Source organism: Cnephaeus nilssonii (assembly GCF_951640355.1).
Source record: "Cnephaeus nilssonii genome assembly, chromosome: 13".
Taxonomy (NCBI): domain Eukaryota; kingdom Metazoa; phylum Chordata; class Mammalia; order Chiroptera; family Vespertilionidae; genus Cnephaeus; species Cnephaeus nilssonii.
This window is the reverse complement of record NC_137084.1, coordinates 21,443,436-21,449,951: the sequence shown is the minus strand read 5'-3', so window position 1 is coordinate 21,449,951 and position 6,516 is coordinate 21,443,436.

The following is a 6,516-nucleotide window of genomic DNA, read 5'->3' as shown; positions in this document are numbered from 1 at the left end:
AGGATTGAGACTTATTAGCTCTGATTGGCTTAAATTGATTCATGTGACTTGGTCAGTGGCATTTTATACTCTGTTAGGCCCAGCCTGGCTTACCTGCTTTTTCCTAGAGCTGGACAAGGAATCCTCTCCACCTAGACCCAAACTGACTGCGAATGGAAAAGAGGTAGTCCCCCAAAGGAGAATGAGGAGGTGTCAACCTGAAGAAGGGGGGTGAATGCCAGCCAAGCGAGAACAAGTGTCCATTAAAAAGCACTCCTCTTTTATTGTGCTCCTGGAGCTCTCCCTCTAACATAGGCACCTCAAACGAGGTATTATTGCCTTGATAAAGGAGCTGAGCCCTCATGACACTCTACAGGAGTCACATGATCATTAACACCAGGTAAACAGGCCACAGTGGAAGTCATTTCTAGGAAACCAAACCCATTTCTTTGCTTATTTGTTTGGCAAATATTTGTTTTAGCACCTACCTTGTATCAATTCAGCATTTATTTAGCTGCCGATGTTCTAGGTGCTGGGAACACAATGGTTCCTATCCAATCTTGCCTTCTAGTTTAACCTTTTGAAGGCTCTAATGAATTGCCTGAGATGTCTCCAATGCACCCGGCTGTCCACAGGCCATGCATGTGTTTATTTACAATTGGAATGGCTCATTGCCGCTCTGGCAGGCTGGGCTATAATTTGTTCAGGCACTTAAGCTTACTATTAAAAAAAACAACACACTACTTCTTCACTAGCCTTAATTTGGCTGTTATGTTTATACTGGAGATTGTCTGTATGCAGCAGTCAACTTAAATGCAGCAGAAATGTAAAATAGGGCATGTGAAAGAAAATAGGTAAGAATTGCTAATACATCCCCACCAATGAATATAGCTTCTCATGTGGCCTTTGAAGGTATTTGCATAACCTAATTTCCCACACCAGAATTGCTGTTATCCATTCACATGTTGAAATCTTTCTAAAAGAGAGAGGAGTCATTTGTACTTTTAGTCATTGGTCATTTTACTTGAATATCACAACATGTTTTAGTCAGAAACATCTCCCTAGAGCATAATATCATGGAACCTTGTGTCCGAAAGATGTATTGAAATTAGTGAATGAGTGTTCATTCATTCAGCAAACATTGATGGAGCCATGTGCTCTGAGAGCATTTTTGAGCCAAACGAAGATACTGAAGTCAACGAATCTTTCATGATGCGATGTCTCCAAGTCTGAAGAGGAGTCAGCCAAGCAAAGAGGGCAAGGCATGTGGATGCTGAATAAGAAGACTCTTCATGGACACACTGACCTTGTGACCCCGGAAGTCAGTTGTCTTCCTGACTTCATTTTGCTGACTTTGCACTCTGAGTAACAGGGTCAGAAAAGGTAAGGAGGAGGCCGCAATGTGAGGAGGTTAAGAGCTCAGGTGACAAGCTCCCTGAGACTTGCCTTTAATTGCTAGTTCCCTACTTACTAGCTGCATGACTAGGTTGTTTCTTTTCTCTAAGTTAATGTTCACAACTGTAATGTGGGGTTCCTAAGAGATCCATCTCAGAAGATTGCTATGAGAAACACCCTAGATACTGCATTAAAAGCACTTAGCTTAGGGACAGGCATGTAACAAGGCCACGGTAAATGTGAGATGTATTTCTGCATTACTATTACTGTTACAATTATTGTTGCTATTGTTACCTTGGCTGACAACTTTAATTATTATAGTAGGTGCCGAATTCTCTCGCTTATTTCATATATGTTTAGTGGGGCCCATTATCCACCATGCACACACATGTTGAAATCTTTCTAAAAGAGAAAGGAGTCAAGAGATGGGGATAGAGCTGTGAACAAAGGGAAAGGTTCCTGCTGACAAGAAACTTAAAGCCTAATGGAGACATATACACAATTAGCAAACAAACATATCTATAATAATAAAAGTGTAATATGTTCATTAGGCTGGACATCCTTCCGTATGTCCTTCCGTCCTTCCGGATGAAGCCGGGGCTGTGAGGGAAGTCTGGGTCCCAGGTGCCAGAGGGAAGCTGGTGCTGGCAGCTGGGGGAAGGAAGGCCTACTCTTGCATGAATTTCGTGCATCAGGCCTCTAGTACATAAATAATTTAAGTTCAGAGGTGAAATGTGCTCTGAAGGAAATAAAATGGAAAGTTGTAACACAGAGCGATGGCAGGTCAGGGGATCTTCAGATAGGCAGACCTCTTGCCAAAGATGTGAATGCTGAGAAGACAGCAGTTAAGTCAAAGTCCTGAAGGAGGGCTCTGGCTGATGCCTACATTTCACTTATTCTAAGTTCATTTGCAACAAAACATCCTTTTGGAGAATGGCAATTTGGATTCAAGAAAGAAGGCTAAGGTCACTTGAACTGTAATACATTTAAAGACGTATCTGATACTAATACTACTCTGTCTTCTCTCACTCTGCTCTCTCTCTCTCTCTCTCTCTCTCTCTCTCTCTCTCTCTCTTTCACACACACACACACACACACACACACACACACACACACTTCTGAGATCTTAGGATTCATATTTACAGCTACTTGAGGTATTAGATTAGTAAGTAACATGAGCAGAGCCTGTAGCTTTACTTTGATGTAGAATTGAGCACAAAAGTATCTCTGAACAATTTCTCCCATCATCTTCTTTGAATTAAAGCACAGAGCGGCAGGTGCTGGCTATTCCTCTGTCCCGCTGCATCCTGGATGCTGGAAGTTGTTATCCCGGCATTCCATGCCTCTGCAGCCTCATTTCTCCTCACTTTTCCTTGGAGCCCTATTTCCAAATGACTTGCTATTCCTTGCTCCTTTTGCACTTTGAGCCTTTGAACTTTTGGTTTCCTCTCTCTGGACCTCTCTCCCTTCTGTCTGAGGTCCTGTCTTTTCCTGCTGGCTAATTTCTTATTCTTCCTCCAAGACTCAGAGCAGGTAGCAATGCTCTGTGAAACTTTCTTATTTCTGCTTTCCTCATCCTGTATCCCCTTCATCTCCCATCAAATTGGGTTCAGAACCTCTTGTATCTCCCACATTGCCCTATCAGATCATAGCTATTAATTTGCATGCCTTTCTCCCTTGGTAGACAATGAGCTCCTATAGGGCAGGTACTGTGTGCTGTTTATATATGTAACTAGGTACTTCACCAGGCACTGCCCAATTTTCCATGATGATAAAAATGTCCTATATCTGTGCTGTCCAACACAGTAGCTACAGGAGGCTTTTGAGCACTTGAAATGTGGCTAGTGCAACTGAGGAAATGAATTTTATTTAAATATTAAAGGCCTGGTGCATGAATTTGTGCACTGGTAGGGTCCAGCTGGCCAGCACCCCGATGGGGGCTGATTGGGGCCAGCAGCAGGGGGGAGGGGGCATGGGAGGTTGGCTGGCTGGCCCTGCTCCCAATTGGGGTAGGGGGGGCCAATTGGGGCCAGGCCAGCCAGGGGAGAGGGGCAGTGGGTGGTTGGGGTTGTAGGGGGGCTGATCAGGGCCCCCATTGGGCTGGTTGGCTGCCATGGTGCATGTCATAGCGACCGGTTGTTCTGGTTGTTCAGCCATTCCGGTCGCTTGGCTTTTATATATATAGATATGTTTTTTAAAATTTTAATTACAGTTGACATGCAATATTATATTCATTTCATGTGTACAACCCCATGATTAGACATTTCTATAACTTACTAAGAGGTCACCCCAATAAATCTAGTACCCATCTGAAACCACATATAGTTATGAATTTTAAATTTTATTTAATTTTAATGAAACTGAAATAGCCACATGTGGCTTATGGCTACCATTTTATTGGACAGGATAGACTAGCCTTTTATGCAGTACACAGCAGGTGTCAAATAAATGGCTCTTGAAGGAGCATATAGTTGTAGAGCTCTATATTTTTTATGTGAAGGTAAGGACTGAAAGATCAATTCTTTTGCCTTTTATTTTTAGTGACTTTGATCTCTCAACTGCATTAATACTCTCACTGGGCCAAAACAGCAAGTTTATCAATTTGCTATTCTATTGAGGCTACGCACATAAGTTCTGGATTCAAATAAAACCCAAGTCTGATCTAGTTTCACCACTTACCGGTACTATTTACCATGTACCACTTCCAAGTTATTTGACCTCTTTAGGACTCAGTTTCCTTATTTGCAAAATGGGAATATTAATAATACCCTGATCAAGGCTATTTGTGTTGATTAAATAAGGTAATGCATATAGACTATTCAGTACACAGTTTAGCACATAATTAGCACTCAATAAATACTAAGCAACAATTAGTTACTCTTTTATTCATGTAAATCATGTTTATTGAGCACCTACTATGTTCCAGATTCTATGCTAAGGGATAGAAATAAAGAGTCTTCAAGCCAATGAAAATGAAAAAGGGAATATAAGAAAAATTATGGATTGGAAAGGACATGATATTACAATATGAGTATCAACACCTTATGTTTTAACCAAAAAAATCATATTGAAGTATTTTCTTTTCAAAGGGGTAAATTTATCCCAAATAATTTTTTTAAACCTAGAGGCCCAGAATTTGCACCCCCATATAGTGTTTGTTAATGCACTCAGTCTAGATCAACATTTTTTTCATCATCCAGTAATAAATTTGTAAGTGGCATTAAGCTTTTATATTGTGAAATCCAGTTCAAAAGAATAAGATTTTTCTGCTCTGAAGAGGTTCTATTTGCTGACTTTGATATATCATTTATGCATCTCATCCATCATTGATGTATTACAGCTTTTACATGAGGCACCGACCTTTCGAAAGAAAAATAAAACAGCATCATCCTGATATCTTGTTTGTCAATACTGTTTTTCGAGTACTAGAGATTCTTGTGTTCTGTGGAGTTCACTCTGAAGCTCCCTCTCTTTGGAAACAAATGGCGGGAAGTCCCCAAACAACCTAGGCTTTCCTATTTCATGGAAGAGCTGCATGTGCGTCTCCTTTTAAATTCCGAAGTGCAAATGTCACGTAATGAAAGTATCAGCAGTTACTTAAACATGGTTAAATATGGAAACTCGGCACAAAGTCGATGTTTATTTGCAGTGGTGACAGTGATAAGGGCAGGAGCCCTCCCGATAAGTGGCTTTCAGCCTCTGTTAATCATCTGATGGATGGATTCGTGTGAGGCTGGTCACAAGGAAGCATCTTGTCCTCTGTAATGGACCACGTTGATCCCTCTAGTGGAGGGGAGAGAGGGAGCACGTGCTCGGATGGTTCCATTATTCTGCCCAGAACAACCTCTGCTGCTGCTGAGAGGAGGCAAATATCAGGAGACTTTGACCTGAGTTGGAGTGGAAACCTGGAGATTTGCAGAAGGTCACAACTGGAAGCGCTCTTGACGATCATCTAATCCAACCCCTGTATCTTTAGATGAGGAAATTTCCATGTGAAAATATACCCCAGCATTTATTAATCAATGCACATGTATTTACTCCCTGCTTAAAATGTATAGCCAGCTGCACACTGCGCGCCAGGCAATTCCTTAATAAGACAGCAAGGCCCTTTATAAACTAGATTCTACTTCTCTCTCTCTCCCTACTCCCAAGCCCTCTTCTCACCATGCTACACTTCAATGGGAGAGTCCCAGCACTTTGAGCTTCTTGCTGGGAAACTCCTATTGAAGCGTTAGAGGCCTACTTGGATGTCACCTCCAGAAAGGCCTCCCTGACTCCCCAAGACCAGGCTGAGTACCCTCTCTCATTTCTGTTTTTTTTTTCCCCCCTCTTCTAGCCATTGCCTAACATATCTGTCTGTTAACTGTCTGTCTTTTCTACTTGACCAGGAACTCCTTGAGTACCAGGATATTGTTTCACCCATAATTGTATCCCCAGGGCCTTGCAAATTGCTTGCCACATAGTAGGTGCTTCCTGAATATCTTTTGACTAAGTGGGTGGCTCATATTATATGCCAAGCCCTGCAGTAGGTACTAGGAATACAAAACTGAGTAAGACACTGTTTCAGTAGTAGAGGAAATTAGGTTAATTAATTCAACTTATTCATGGCTTTTCTTACATATGACATTTTGCCCAGTTTACCAAATCTGAACAAGTCATATTTCTCAGTTTTGGGAAAAGTATAGAGAAACACTTGAAATTTCCAAATTTTCAAGCAGTGTTTACCAATACCACTACCATTAGAAATCAGACTAAAGCAATCTCAAATAACTTGACCTCAACTGAGCAGTCCCCTCACAGTGACAGGAAACAAGCTCATATTTGTTGTTCAAAAGAACCACTCTCAAAGTAATCTCAGGTCTGGTAATTATTCTCTCTCATGCCTGTTGAGGTGACAGGCAGGAATGAGAAATAAGAGCCCTATAGGATGTTACGACTTGAAGAGGCTTTGCCCCCTTCTTTTACAGAGGAGAAAATGGCAGACCAAAGAGAAGTGATTGACTCAAGTTCAAGTAGAAAGTTAGTGGCCACCCTGGGCCTTGAAGTTCCTTCTTTGATGAGTCACCATTCAGAAACATGACCCCAAATCTCCCATCCTAAATCACTCATCATTAGACACACATCTGTTGGTGGTAGTAGACA